The sequence below is a fragment of the Neopsephotus bourkii genome, unplaced genomic scaffold (assembly GCF_033783945.1).
Source record: "Neopsephotus bourkii isolate Nb327-2 ecotype Australia unplaced genomic scaffold, CSIRO-AGI_Nbou_v1 NB_318, whole genome shotgun sequence".
Lineage (NCBI taxonomy): Eukaryota > Metazoa > Chordata > Aves > Psittaciformes > Psittacidae > Neopsephotus > Neopsephotus bourkii.
In genome coordinates this window covers 7,153,255-7,168,576 of record NW_026900826.1, presented here as the reverse complement: position 1 = coordinate 7,168,576, position 15,322 = coordinate 7,153,255, and the positions used below count along the sequence as shown (strand labels likewise).

The window sequence follows — 15,322 nt, the reverse complement described above, 5'->3', positions numbered from 1 at the left end:
CCAGTAGTGAAACATCTGCTTTTCATCCTTTTCAACTTGTTTCAGGAACACAGGTAAAAAAACCATGCATTTTTGCAGAGCTATTTACAAAATGAGGGCTTGAATCTGCTTGTAGGTTATTGAATATAACTATTATAATTACCTTGGGGCTTACTAAACATATATCTGTGTTGCAGAATTTTTAGGCTGTCACTGTAGCTATCAATGTAAAATCGATTATCCTGTGCAGGAAATCTGAATTTTCATTCTTTACCAGCATAGTTTGGGAACTGTTTAGAATGTGGTTTTGGCAAGTACTAGAAGGTACTTGCCGAAGTACTGAGTAAGGCTGAGTAGTACAATCGAACCATTAAGGATGTGGTGAAGAGAATATACATTGAGGACTTGAGAAATAGCAGTAGCTGCTCTCCGTTACTATAAGCTATTTGTTTAGTATAATGGCAGAGCTGGGGAGAGGATCATTCTGGAGAGGCACTTAGCATTGTGAAGAGGTGAGTACATGCTGGGTCATATACCACCAAAAGGCTATAACCATGTAACCATAAAACAGAAGTTTATCACATCTGAATCGTTGGGCATTTCTCCTTTAAAACTGTGTCTTGTCTGTTTTTTAAAAAGTAGAGTTAGGTGTTTTAAAATGTGGTTTCTTATGTTATAAAACCAGTTAAGAACCTTCTGTTAATATGATACTAAAATCATTAGACAGTTCTGTCATTTTCAGTAGGAAATAATTTTGTGATGTAGTTAATTCTTAAATTAGGAAAAAAAAAACCAACCAAACAAGATGCCCCCAGAAGGCAGTGAGTGATATAATTTGATGGTTTTCCGAAGTATATGGGGAAATTGTATTTAAAAAGAAGAGGGGGATGGTAAGAACCAAGCATTCCCATTCCCAAGGAAGTGCTGTGTTGATGTGAAGTGAAGCAGCTGCACTGCAGAGTCCCGCTCGGGGTGACCTCAGTCCTGAACAGCACAGACTGTTCTGGGTGCAGGTGTGAGCACTGGATTCTTTGTTCTGTGTTCGTGGGTAAAATGCGTATCCACTGAATGAATTGGTATATTTGGTATTCCATGGTTCACTATGTGCCTTCCTGCTATTGCAGAAATAGTTTATTTTATTCTGTTGAATTACATTAGTTAAATAGGACAGGCAAGAGGAAGTGACTCCAGCAACAACCTCTGAATACATCAGGCAGGCAGACAAAAAGCCAGGGTTGGACTGGGGATGGTACAGGACATAAAAGACATTTTTGACAGCTGACTGGTGATATTTTGAAGAGGTTTGTATATGCTGCTTGAATTGGGAATTTTAAGTTTCCTCTCCATGCTTCATGAGGATAGAGTTGTGAAAAATGCTCACTTCTGATGATGCATACTCGATCAACCTGGGTTTGAATGTGACTATTCTTGTGACCCTGTCAGTAGTTAGAACCCATTGGTATCTGCCAGATGTCAACACCTATTTATGTCCTGTGTGCCTTTATTTCTTGTGAAATTTTAGAGAGCTCCTGTTCCTTGGTTTGTGTTTGGTGTACACTGCCTGCAAGTAGCACTGTGTATACTGAGACATGTCTACTTCTCTCATGCTTGTTTCCAACCAAACCAACCCAATGAAGCCAGGTTCCCAAACATCTCATTTTTTCCATGTGTGTAGGATATAGGCTTTTCAGTGTCTTGGAAGAATTGGCACAGATAGAGATTCCACAGATGCAAGTCCTTCTGGAAAGATGGGTATAGTTTTCTCCAAATAATAAGAAATTCTGTGTTTGCTTTGGCAACCATTAAAGAGAGAACTGTTTATTCACCAAGTATGACTTCAGCAAGTTAAGTCCAGGTAACGCTTTTTTCCCCTTGTATCACCTTAAATGCAATAAAAGGATACAGTGCTCCAGATGAGTTGTAATCCTGTAAGGGTTTCAGAGAATGGTGGCAATAGTATTACTCTGAAGTTGAGATCTTGGTCTTCTGTGGATTCAGTATCCTGTTACTTGTCTGTAAAAACATGGTAGTGGCAGAACTGTTTCCTTCATGCGAGTATTAGTATAGGAATAAATTTGAGAATCTGATAAATTTTCTTTTAAAATGAAAATGGATTAAGATTCCTATGCAGGTAGCATTGTACTCATAAGCAGTTTTCTGGTTTGTTACCTGAGCGTGCCATTGCACTATGTGCTTTATAAAGACGGAATGAAGTTTGCTGAGATTGATTTTAACCACTGGTTCTTGCTTCTGATCCAGTGTCATTTCTTTAAATGGTCTGACTCTAACTGAAGGCATATAGAGAAATAGGTATTTTTGAGGATTTACCTAAAAAGGTGACTTATGAATGATAACCTAGCTTGACTGGCTGGCATGAGTCAAGTAATACCATGTACTCATAGTACAGCATGGCTCTTTTGAGTATAAGAATTGTCTGCTAGCTGGTTTTCTTTAAACCATCTGAAGCAGATCTTCAGCATAACATCAGTAATACATTCACAGTAGGACTTGGGAAGACATCAACATTTCCAGTGGTGTGAAGTAGTTGAAGCAGAGTTTGATGGGGTCAGGGACAGCTCAGCCACCACCCACTGCTGTTGGTTTGGGAGTAGTGAGATGCTGTGGCAAACAGCTGGTGTTCCTGAGTAATTCATTCTGCTGTTCCCACCTCATCACTCTGTCTAGGGTGTGGGGGCGGCCAGGTATGTTTCTAGGCAGGGAAGTCATTAAGATTAATGTCACCAATCATAGTCATATTATGGGGGAGGAGGGATATGGTTCTGTCCTTCTCTTACCCCTTGTAAAGCATTTATGCACTCATTTACCTGATGCATGTGAGCATCAGTACAAAGGATAGGGGAGCAGCATACAGATGGCCAATTATTGTGCCTTATACTTGTAAGAGGGCTTGTGTCCTTAGTCTCACCTCTCTGTCAGTGTGCCAAGCACTATTAAGGTGCAGGAAGGGTCTTTTCCCAGAAAGTTACTGTAACCTGGCATAGTGTGCTGTGTATATGTTGTTTGCTGGGCTGAAGAAGGTAGAGCAGAGAGTCATCCTGCTTATTGTAATGCCAACATCTGATCTACCTGAGGCCATGGTGGCCAGCAAAACAAACGAGCCCAGTAAGTGGGGTAATGCCATTCAGACAAGTTGAGAATAACTGGAGATAAATGAGAATTGCTTCTTCATGACCTCCAAACTTGTTTGCATGTTTTTTGTGAAGGGTGTTCTTTCAGGTAAGACAGTGAAGTCTCTCTAATTGCCCAGAAGGAAAGGGTCTGGGAGGAAAATGAACTCTGTCTTTGGCAAATAAAATCAGGTAACAGAGGCAGTGAGGGATGTTCCTCACATTTAATGTGTTTATATGAACCATTCCTGATGAACTGTGTTACACCTGAATTTGGCGTTACAGATTCAGAGGAAGGAAATTCTTTTTGTAGCTTAAGCTTTTAGTCAGTGAAACCAGAAAAGTGTCTGCTTTGCGTTTTTGTGTAGAGTGCTCTTGCTTTTGATATGTAAATGGTGCCTTGAGCCCTATAACCTCAGTCTTCCAGAGAGCAAAAGGAAGGGCAGAGAAAAATGCGTGTGGTGCAGGAATTCAAATGATATGGGAACAGGGTTCCTACTCTCTTTCACAATTCAGTCCCAGATTCCAATAAAGCAAAAAGATCAAATCAGTTTGGACTCTGAGGGCAACGATTGCCCTGTGTGGTAAGGGACATTAGAGAATTTCTGCCTGTAATGAATAGAAAAGGTAACTGAGCTTACTGAATGCTAAAGCAGCTGTAGTGAGCAGTAATAGAACTGAGTGGGCTGTAGCTGCGTGACAGCTCATCATATAATCATCATGTTTTCCACTTAGAGCATCTCTGAAAAACAAGAAAGATGGTTTAATTCTTTTAATTTAATTTTATTTTATAAATCCTTCACTGACATTGGCCTATAGATACATAATTTTGAGTGATAGAGCTGCCTATGGTTGAGGATCCATTCTCCTTCCTCCACCTCATTAAATCATATGGAGAATTTCCCTGCATCATTTTTCTTTTTCCTTGATTGTCTTCTCTGGTACAGAGGTCAGGCTTGCTCTGCTGGCATCTCATGATGCAGAAGCAATCACTCAGCACAGCACAGACATGTGCATGGTTCAGTGTCCTTGACACTCTCCTTTCTCTTTCCTGCCCACCTTGAGAGGCTGCCAGTGAAGAGCACAGATGGGCAGCAACCCAAGCAGCAACCCAGGCAGCTCCCTGAATGCAGCCTGTTGGCGTTGCCACAGCTCAGCCCTGCAGTGTGGATGAGGCAGGCCATAGGCTGCCTTGCTACTCTCTCAATCCTCAGTTCTAAAGAAGCTGATTTAGGCCAAACGATGCTTCCGTGATGACAGAAAGCAGTAGCAGGTTCCCAGTTTTTATGGGAAGCTCTCACCAACCTCCAAATCAGACTTCTTTTTTTTCTTTTTCTTGCATTCACAGGAGAGTAGCAACTGGAAAATAGCTTTATTTGGTGAAGCAGAAGTTAAAGGAGAATAGATCTCATGAGAAGCTGAAATCAATAGATGACTGTGCTTTATGCTGTGAGTCTTTAGGCATCAGGACATGCTAGTTTTGCATTCTATTTTCTCACCCAGTAGTGACTAGAAGGGTCCTATCACACCTGATCAGGTCCTTTGAAATATGGCGCAGAACTGTTCTTCATCAGTGGGCTTTGGAGCTTGTCAGGGTTTGTATCTAGTGGTGTGGTTTATGGTTATGAGCCTTTCAGAAGTGAAATTGTGTTTATTATTTGTAAAGGCGAAGCTGTCCCTATGAAGTTGATGAAGTGTTGTAAAGAAGTCCTGAAGGGTGAAACTATGGGTGTGTTTTTCCTGTGAAGTTAGCAAACTGTGTGGTTGGTGTGGAGTGCAAAGAGTAACTTGAATTGCTTGTATTTTATATTCTTTTAGAGGAAGGTACTGTAGTTCGCAGTTACAGTGCCCTCCAGTTCTTTGCTAATGTTTGTGTGGCTCTCCAACAGCAGGTTTTCCTGCTGTAATGAACCACTGAAGTGTTTGTGTCTTTCAGAGACAGTTCATAACGTGGCTTTGTTCAGTTGCTGTTGTGGTTTTTTTGCATGTGTATAAAATTCAGAACTAGCTTTTTCTCCAAAATGTATTACGGCAAAGTTAGTCAGAAATCAAGAATATGAATTTAAAATAAACCATTCGTCTTCTGCCACGCAGGAGTGAATGAAGGACATACTCTTAGATTAGTAAAAGGTTTAAGTTGTTATGTCTGTAGTGGAGTATGATGGAGTTGTGATTAGAGACTTTCATTGGTGAAAATAACTAGTGATTAGACACTAGTTCAAAATGTGTCTTCTTGTACCAGAATCCGAGGGGCTAATGGTAAGCAAAACAACCAAGGCAGATTTTTATATATACATATATGCATACATACACACATATATACATGTATTTTAGATATTATTTTTTTAAACTGAAACCTATTCTAATATGACAGTTTTCAAATCACAAAAAAAAGTGACTCTGCAGGTCAAAGTCAGTGTTAGCATTGCTTAAAGATGAGACATGATCTTTCCCTGAGATTTTTGTTTGCTTATTAGTAGAGTTCGTGGAAAACTTCCTCTGACTTCACTGAAGTTAGGATTTCCTCCTGTGGTCAAAAAGGTCTCAGAAACACACTGTCATACTGGTGACTAGTTGTTTGCTTTCATGTAGAACCAATCATAGAATCATAAGGGTTGGAAGAGACCTCTGAGATCATCTAGTGCAACTCCCTTTGCTAAGGCAGGGCCACCTAAAGGAGTTTACACAGGAAGGTGTTGAGGTGGGTTTGGAATGTCCCTGAAGAGGGAGACTCCACAGCCTCCCTGGACAGCCTGTTCCAGTGCTCTGCCACCCTCAATGTAAGGAAGTTTTTCCTTATATTCAGGAGGGACTTCACAAGGACTGGGAAACCTTCTGTATGAGGAAAAGCTGAGAGACCTGCATTTGTCCAGTCTAGGGAAAAGAAGGTGCCGGGAGACCCAGTCACCATAGTCTAGTATTTAGAGGGTAGCTACAAAGAAGATTAATACTCTCATTTTACAAGGAGTCACATGGAAAGAGCAGGGAGTAATGAGCACAAGTTAGTCCCTGGGAGATCCTGACTGGACACAAGAGGACAATTTTTCACCATGAAAATAACTAGCCATTGGAATAATCTCCCCAGGGAAGTGCTGGATTTCCCAGTGTCAGACACTGTTAAGATTTGTCTGAACAAGGTGTTGGGACATTTACCTTAGGTCATGTTCTGCCAGGAAAGGCTGGACCAGATGATCCTTGAGGTCTATGATTCTTTTCCCCCACTTGTAGAGGTGACATCCAGGATGAGCTGTTCCATCCCCTTTCCAGGGACAGAAGTGAGACTGACTGGTTGCTCATTTCCTGACTCCTTCACCTCGTCATTTTTGAAGAATGGAATGACACTGGCTTTTCTCCAGTCCTCGAGCACCTCTTCTGTTCTCCATGACCTTTCAAAGGTGATGATTGACAAGTAGCCAGTCTAGGCAAGTGCAAGTAGATTTTTATGGCTTTAAATTAATCTAAATTCAGGACAAAATAAATGAAATTATGTTAAAAGTAACTGTAAAAGGGAAAAAAAGGCATTTATCAGAAAGCAGTTTGGAAGTCCTTTAACTGGTTTACATAGGGAAAAATAATTAAGATTTGAAGTACATGCTGCATCTCTAAATGACCATATACCATATACAAAACCCCCAAGACATCATTTTTGTTCCCTGAATCTTACTCCTTTAATAAAAGTAGAACTACAGAATGAGCTTGTATTGATCTAACAGGTGAAATCAAACAAATTTGTATTTAAAATCCAAAATAATTTTCTTTGTAAAGTCAGACAGAAGTGGTATGAGTTTATCAGGCTATGTACTTTCAGTATAAAATGTAACCCTTTTTCCCAAGGTATTTTCCCAGCATCGGAGTTCCTCTGATTTCTATTTCTCAAGACGTATTAATGTATGTGTACAGACAGTTACATAGTCAAGACCTACTTCTGAAGTTCAGTTTAGCTCCGTACCACTTTTAACTTACAAAAACTCCCTTAGAACTTGTTTAATTGGGAATTTTGAACTTTAAATTGCTAGGGGAAAAAAACCACAACAACAACCCTACCCTACTAATTTGATGGTGTTTAAAAGATCTAATATGTACAGTAGAGTATAGGTGTTCACAGCACTGGGGAGATTAAACCGAGTTTTACGATCTTGTGTTTCTCAGTCTTGTTTACAGAGACTTGACAGGAGTAGCTGGCGCATTTCTGACAGCGTGGAGGAGTCAGGTTAATTTAATGAAATGTAGATAGACAGTCAAATAATATAGTCTTACTCTTGGTTAGATGTTTGTCGGTTATTGACAAAAAGGAAGGCACTTCTGTTGCCCCAGTTTTGTAGGACTGAAGAGATTGCTTCACATTGTCTGCTTTGTCCTGGCTCTGGTGTTTTTCAGACCCTTGTGTGAACTGATTCAATCCAGCACAAAATTCTTCTGAACAAAAATAAGTGACAGTTTTTTTTTCTGCTGGCAGAGTGAGTCAAAGTGGCCCAGGGACCACTTAGACAAGTGTCAGAGCAAATGCGAGGGAGCAAACGGGACCAAGTGGCCCAAACCAGTGCCACAGGGAAGGAAGAGGAATCCACCTGAAACTCCTAGGTTTTAGCATGATCTTTGGGTCAGTACAGGCTAGTTTTGCTGGCAGAGTAATCTAAAGCAGATCTGTAGAGATTAGGGGTATTATCCATTGCTCATCCAATACAAATTATACCTATTTCATTTCAGAAGATGAATTGATCAGCTTGAGAGTTTAGATTTGGTAGTGTTCTAGCGTGGGCATGGAAAAGCATCTCTGCTTTATGTATGTTGTGTATATGAAAAAGAGTTTTCCGTTGTAAAAAGGTGTCTTCGGCTTTTGACCAGTCAAACCATTACTGTGTTTCTGTGGCTTCATGCTGTTACAACAGATGCTCAAGGTCAGTAGCAACAAACATGAGAGGTTTATCATGTGTGAAATTAGAGCTTTGGATGAAAGGACTGCTGCCTCCAAGAGATACACTGCTGAGAGCTAAAAGGAATGTGCAGAAAACTTCCCAAGATCTTGGTGGTGCAATTTCTGTCCGTGTCCAAATACAGCAGCTTTTACAAAAACTCCCTTAGTACCTCATCATGACAAAACCTGAGGCCTGCTGTAAGCAGCAAACATGGCACTTCCAGCATACCTGTACTGTCCTCTTACAGACTCTCCTGAGGGACCTGACCAGGATAAAATTGTTCACTAAGGTCCTTGTTTGTGCTTCGGAGTTGGAAATCTTCAGTATGTTTCTTTGGGCTACTGAAAACCACATGTAACTACCACCTGCATGGCTGGAAGTATATCTATTTTATTTTCAGAGATAGAGCTATAGATCTGAGTTTAAACAGTAATATAATCAGTATATTCATAATGCGTATCACATAATCAAGTGTGAAAGCATACAGTACTTATTAGAGTGTAATCATGTCAAGACATTGCTACACCAAAACCTTCCTGAGTCACTGGTGAGAGACTGTCACATCTCAGTTATGCCATGAACAAGACCAGGCTGAATGTTGAAAGCACTAATGACCTTCATAGGAACTTGCTGGAAATGTTGGTTGTTTCCACAAAGACCTTCTTGTGATTGTTTCAGTTTGAATCTGATGCCGTTTGTTTTTCTTCCATTATGTATGAGTCATTTTGACAAACTCATCGAGTGAATGTATATCAAATTGAATACTGAGGTCAAATCAGTTCTTGTGTTGGCAATTACAATTTCAGTCAAACCTGGAGTTCCCAATCATAGATAACTATGGCTTTTGCTATGGCTCTGCATGAGAAGGCTCTTGTCCATTGCTTGTGTTGGTATATAAATTTCACCCAAGTAAGATGAGAGCAGGATACTACTTTTCATTGTCCGAACTTCTGTTTTATTATCCAGTGGATGCATGTATGTGTCCAGGGATGATTTTAGCAGGAGGCAGAGTAACCAGGAAACATTTCCTTGCAGACTCTTGCTTATTCCTTTTTTTATTTCACATTTTTTCCATCTAGAGAGAGCTTTGTTCTGGCTATTTCTGAATTTCTGCAATTCAAACAGCTGTTTTTAAAGGCAGTTCTGAGAAACAAATGTTCACTTTGATGGATAGTGATACTCTGAGTAGTTATTCCATGTGTGCTGTTTCTCAAAGTGTTAATTGAATTTTGTGAGTGTCAAGCAGTTGGGCAGGATGTGAGAGCATCAGAACAGCACAGCAGGCTTGGGCTCACTCTTTGTTTCTACCAGCAGCATTACTGACACACCACTTGTTCTCAATGATTTGTGTTGTGTGGCTTGTGAATGAAATGTTGCTGGTGGAAAGGAACCAGACGAACTCAAAGATCCTGTGCTCCATTCTTGGGCTTCCAGAGTTTTAGCAGAATTAAGTACTTGCATAATCCACACATAATGATACAAACACTCCTGTAACATTGGAATCTAGGTACTGTTTCAATCTAGAAGTCTGAAATAAAGACCTTGGCAAGAGTGGAAAAAGTATCTGGACAATCTCTCGAAAACCTATCTTAATCTGGCATTTTATCTTGTTTCTTGTGATGCTGGGAATCAAAGGTGTGATACCTTTAGTCAAAAATGTAAGTGAAGTTTTGCCTAGGGACTTGAGTAGACATTTGTGAAAATGCTGTTCCTGACTGCATGGAGTTGCATGTTCTTTTTCAACACCTTAAATATGTTAATCCTGTGACCATGAATAAGGAGGATATTTATTTTTTACTATAGCTGTTTTCCCATTCCAGTGGAATTTCACAGAAAAGTGCTCTTAGTGTTCTAGGTGGCTGACTTGAGCTAACCAGGGGAAAATTCAGCTGAACCTGGGAGGCAGGTCATGTCTTGCAGCTTTAAAAATGACCTGCCAAGGTGTGTTGTATTGAAACATATCTGTGCAACAACATATACTAGGAAAAATATAGCTAAGTGGAAAAAGAAAACAGAAAAGAGTTTAGTCTTTTTATAAAATATATTGAACAAATATGTGGATTTGCTTACATTAATGTACAAGTAAATATAAATATATATATGAATTTATTACGAAAAAGCAAGTATGATAGCCATCAAAACTTTGCAAAGTAAAATACTTGGAAGACTTGGACTAATGGAGAAGCAGTTGGTGGTATCAGAAAGAATGATACTTGGGCAGAGCATCATGAACAGGCTTTAAAAGAAAAGTACATGCTGGTTATTATAACACTCCTAACAGGTAAATCAGATAAAAACTGGATGAACTACAAGATGCTCACATATCCAGACAAAATAAAATGTTATCATACAGCTCTTTACACCACTTGGGTCTATGCTTCATGGTTAATTTAATTAATATTGCTGACTCCTCTAGCTCAGCCTGCAGTGCTTTCCTCTGTGTTTGCTGCTTGTTCAGGGTCTTTTTTTTTCTTTTTCTGTTTTTAATTGTATGACTTTTTTTAACCAAATCGGTAAATCTCAATCTGCAAATGAATGTTAAGGGAGTAGAAAGGAACTAAATATACTGGATTGGCTGGAACAGTTTCCTCAGTTTTGTCATTGACATGGAATTTGCAGTCAAACTGGTGGAAAATCAGCTCTCTAAACTACATTTTGAGGTTTATTGCTGTTGTTTCTCTGAACCAGCAGCAAGGGGCCTGCATGACTAAGGTGCTGTCATCTGTTGTACATAGCTCTGCCATGGCAAAAGCACTCTCACTCTTAAGGCTGTATTATTTGGGTATCAATTGCTTTTGAGAATCCTTCTGTCAAGATTAATGTGTGCTCGTGGTTAGACACTGCTTCCCTCCAGAAAGATTCCTTTCTGTTTCTCTGATAGTGGATGTTTCTTTTGTTTAATCTGAATTGGATTGTGCTCTGGCTGAAGTTCTTGATGGAAAAGCTATTGTGATCTCAGTAGTGAGGTACTGAAGTGATTGTAACAATCCTGGGAATGGTCAAAGCTGGAAGAAAGGAAGACAGTATTTCTCTGTAACAGAGCTGCAGATTAGGACTCCAGGGTCAGGGTGTGTAGCAGGGATGATAAATGGATGCAGAACAGCACTTCATAATGTCACTTTTGGAGTAAAACATGTTTTGGTCTCTCCATTCTCACAGGCACGTGATACTGCAGAGCTTCATGATCAGAAGTAAAATCACCCAGACAGTTGCCTCCTGCCTTCCTAAATAGGTAAACATACTAGAACAGAAACAGGGACCTACCTACCTCATTGCTGTAAGTAGCCAAAAACATCCATCCCAACGCCCAAATTAACATCTGTCATTTAGTTGTTTTGAAATGCTGAGCAAAAGGGTCTTGCAAAGGAAACACAAATCTAATTTGTTTTCTGATTGACAACAATTAAGTATAGCCAGCCAAAGAAACCCACTAAAATCATTAGCAAGCTAACAGCATGCCTGTTTGCTGTGGCAACATAGAGCTGATGGATTATGCAGTGTTACTCATTAAATGAATCTTTATCTGTTGCCTCCTAAAGTTTCGATGCTGAATAAGTTTCTAAAAAACATCCGTGACATTGTCATGTTAAACTGCTGCAGCAGCTGATCTGTCACTGCAGAAGCTCCCTTTTGGGCTTAGTTCTTTGCTTTCATATATCTTTCATTCAGTTCATTTGGTAATATGATGGTGCAACCCACTGTGAGACTTAAATGGAAGATGCCCATAGTAATAACCTTGGTAAGGACAGCCAGCTGAACAATGCAGTTGCTAAATAAGTGGTGTTTAGCTGATTACCAGCTGCTGTAAATTGCTATTTACCTGTTGACTTCTCTGTTCTTTTTCTAGGGAGAAGGTGGGTTTTCTGGCGTGTATGCCTACCTCTTCCGCTTCACCAAGATGAGATAGGCATGTGGGAGAGAAGGGAAATTTTTGCAAGTAGAACCTACCATGGTAAGTTGGATTTTGTCCCTGCTTTTGCTACAGAATTTCTCGGTGATGCTAAATACACTGTTAAAACTTAACTTTTCACATAAATGTTTCTTCTTCCCTGGCAGTGTGTTAGGCATAACCCTTCCTTGGCAGCAGTGCTTGACTGAAGAAGTTCTTCCCTACTGCTATTTCCTCCCCTGCCACATAGTTCCACAGAACGGCTTGAGGTGACATTCAGTAAATTAAAGTAGCAAATTAAATGGAGCTGAAAATAATTACTTTCTGCCATATACACAAGTATGAGAAACTGTGGTCTGTATTCTTGATTTGACACCACAAGGCCTGTACTGAACGTTATACTGAAAATGAAGTACATAGGAACTAGATCTTTAATTCTGAGTTGCTAAATACCCTTAAAGTTGTAATAAAGTGCAAGGACTCAAAATTAATAATGCTTTTTAAACTAATCTGTCTTCCTTGGCTCCATTTTTAAATACTATAGTAATTGCATACCTTACAGGCACATTCTTAAGTAAGCTCATTAATGCTTTGTGAGACATGTATCTGCTGAACAGTTGAGTGTGGAAGGAAAGAAAAAATCCTGAACCTTCCTTCAGGAGATTCAAAAGGTTGAAGTAAGTCACATGGGAATGTGGTGGTGTTATGATGTCTGACAATCGTGATCTATATGAAGTGATCTATAACATTTTAGTAAGGAGCAGCAGTAATGATGTTGTGAGATTCCACAATCTGTAGAACTTAATAACAGGTGAGCTACACACCTTTTCGTAGATTTGGTACTCCCCTTCTTCTGTTCAACAATGTGTTTCCTTGCTTTCAGAAACAATTCTTGTTAAAATCTACAGCATGGTAAGAGGCAAATGTTCTGATGCCACTCAGAGGAATAAAGTTTGTTACCTTGGCATCTCCGATAACCGACTTGTGGTAAGGCCAGTCTGCAGAGCCTCCTTGAGTTAGCTGTTGCATGGATTTGTGATGGTCTGTCTGACTGTGATCAAGGGGTAGCTGAGTGGTAGTGCTCTTCAGATTGACTTTAATAAGTGCTATGCAGATTTATGCATAAATACTTCACTTGTGTTGTTAGATACAGATTGTTAATACAAAGTGAAAGTATGAGGAGAAGGGGTTTTCAGCTCACTCCAGTATCAGGAATAGTATTTGGAAGATAAACTCTTTCTTATTAGGACTCTTAACTGTGAAGTAGATTAAATTTCTTTTTAGGCGTCTTGATTCACACTGTACCTTATTGAGTTATAGCAACTATTTATTCCTGTTGTGGTTTAAACCCAGTCAGCCATAAATCAGTCATGAAGTCTCTCTCTCATTTCCCCCCTTTTACTCCCCACGCTCCTGAAGGGATGGAAAGGAGAATTGAAAGAATGTAACTCCCACAGGTTGAGATAACAGTCCACTAACTAAGGTATAACACAAATCACTACTGCTACCACCAGTAATAATAATGATAAAGGAAATAACAAGGGAAGAGAATACAATACCACCCGCCAACTGATAACACCCAACTCGACCAAGCCCCGACCGATACCTAGACCAACCCCACAGTCATCTAGGCCTTCTGGGTAGCTGCCCCTCGTTCTACCTCCTGGGCATGACATGCTGTGGTATGGAATACCTCTTTGGTCAGTTAGGGTCAGGTGTCCTGTCTCTACTTTCTCCCAAACATCTGAGCAGTAACTAAAAACATTGGTGTTATCCGCACTGTTCCCACGCCGATAGTCAAAAACACAGCACTGCACCAGCTACTAGGAGAAAAAATGACTGCTACTGCTGAACCCAGGACAATTCTACAGCAGTCAGTATTGAAACTTCAGCCTTATAAATGTCAGAGAAATTCAGCAGTGTCTCTCATGATTAAATTCATAGCATCTGTTTTCCAGTTTGCTTTACAGAATGGCCTTTTCTTTCCTGGGTAATAAAGAGATAGGAGCCTAGACTCTTGCAATGGTAGGAAGAAATAAATCTTTCTGCTGGATTATTTCTGTGTTTAGTTTTTTATTATTCAGGATTACGTGACTTGTATCATGAGATAAGTTGGCCATGAGCAATGGAGATGAATAGAGGAGGCAGAGCTTCATAGTACTGAGGCAGTGCTTCTAGCAAAGCTTAGGGAATGTAATGGCAGGTTCACAGTATTTTGGATAGAAGGGAACTGGAAAAAAAATACTCAAATTCAAACAGAAGAAACCTCCAAGCTAACTAACTTATCTCATCTTCTCTTGCCTCAGGAATTATTTGTAATGCTTTTGACGCTTCCCCATCTCTTCTACATAGGAGAAGTTTGTGTCTCAAAGGTGGTGAATACTCATCATTGATCACAGTGTTTTGGGCAGACTATTGGATTGTGTATGTCTTCCTGAAGGTGATGGCTTTAGCTGACTTTGAAATGGTGTATTTTTCTACTAAACTTCTCTGCTTAAACTGGAGATTGTGCTTTTAAAGCCTGAGCTACATCCTTGTTCTGCTGCTGATATTCCAGCCTTCAGTGGAGTTGTTGTCAGTAGCAGAGTTCTGGGCTTCCATAAACATTGTCCTGACAAACTTTAAAAGAGATTTTTGAAAGAAAGATGATTGGAAAAACTGTCATTAACTCACAGGTAGTGCAAAGCTTAAGAAAGACAGAAAAAAAAAAGGCAGAAGAGCTCAAAAAGCTGTCCTTGAGCAATACTGCTTTCATTTTTCTGTTCTAAGTACACCAGCTGAACAGTTGCTTTGTGTGTTCTGTTGGTGGTGTGCTCTCTTGTGCATTGGCATATATGGTCTTGTTTTTCTGCTGTGCTGTCTCATGAAGTCAATAGTCAGCCCTTCAGAGCGAGCTGGGTTTCTGTGTCTGACAGTTGTGAACTTTGATAATATACTGTCTTGATCTGGGGACCTGAAATTATTTTTGTCAGTTCTTCTGTTTTCTTTCCTTGTTGAGTTGTAATTATCCAAATATTATCTGATACAGTTTTAAGAGAAAATAATTTTCTTTAATACTGCCAGGGATGCAGTAAGAACATAAGTATTGGCCTGGGTAATAGTTCCATATTATTCTTCCTGTGTTCTTCCTGCCTGCACGGATTCTGAGTAATCAGATTTTCATACAGTGTAGAAAAAGATGACAAGAATGTTTGCTTACAAGCAAGGCGTCACACTAAGTTAGAATTCACAAGTCTCTCTCTTTTCCTACTTCTGAGCCTGAGCTGTGCGTAGATTCTGTTGGGGTTGTTGGTTGGTTGGATTTTTTTGTTGATTGGTTGGTTGTTTTGTCTCTGATTACCAAAGGTCTTGTCTTGAATATAGATTCTTTCTCTGTCTCCCTCTGTCTCCCACGTGAAGTGGGACTTCAT

The 15,322-nt window shown here is 39.8% G+C and overlaps 1 protein-coding gene across 4 annotated transcripts in view; it reads left to right on the top strand.

The window, feature by feature from the left end:
* OTUD7A (OTU deubiquitinase 7A) overlaps positions 1–15,322 on the top strand; it is a 115,500-nt gene that overhangs the window by 35,332 nt on the left and 64,846 nt on the right. For 3 of the 4 annotated variants that reach the window (XM_061347564.1, XM_061347567.1, XM_061347563.1), the window contains exons 2-3: positions 11,183–11,255; positions 11,871–11,975. The gene's annotated coding sequence lies outside the window, so the exon portion shown is untranslated. Of the gene's footprint in view, positions 1–11,182; positions 11,301–11,870; positions 11,976–15,322 lie in introns of all 4 variants that reach the window. The other variant, XM_061347565.1, reaches the window with a different exon arrangement.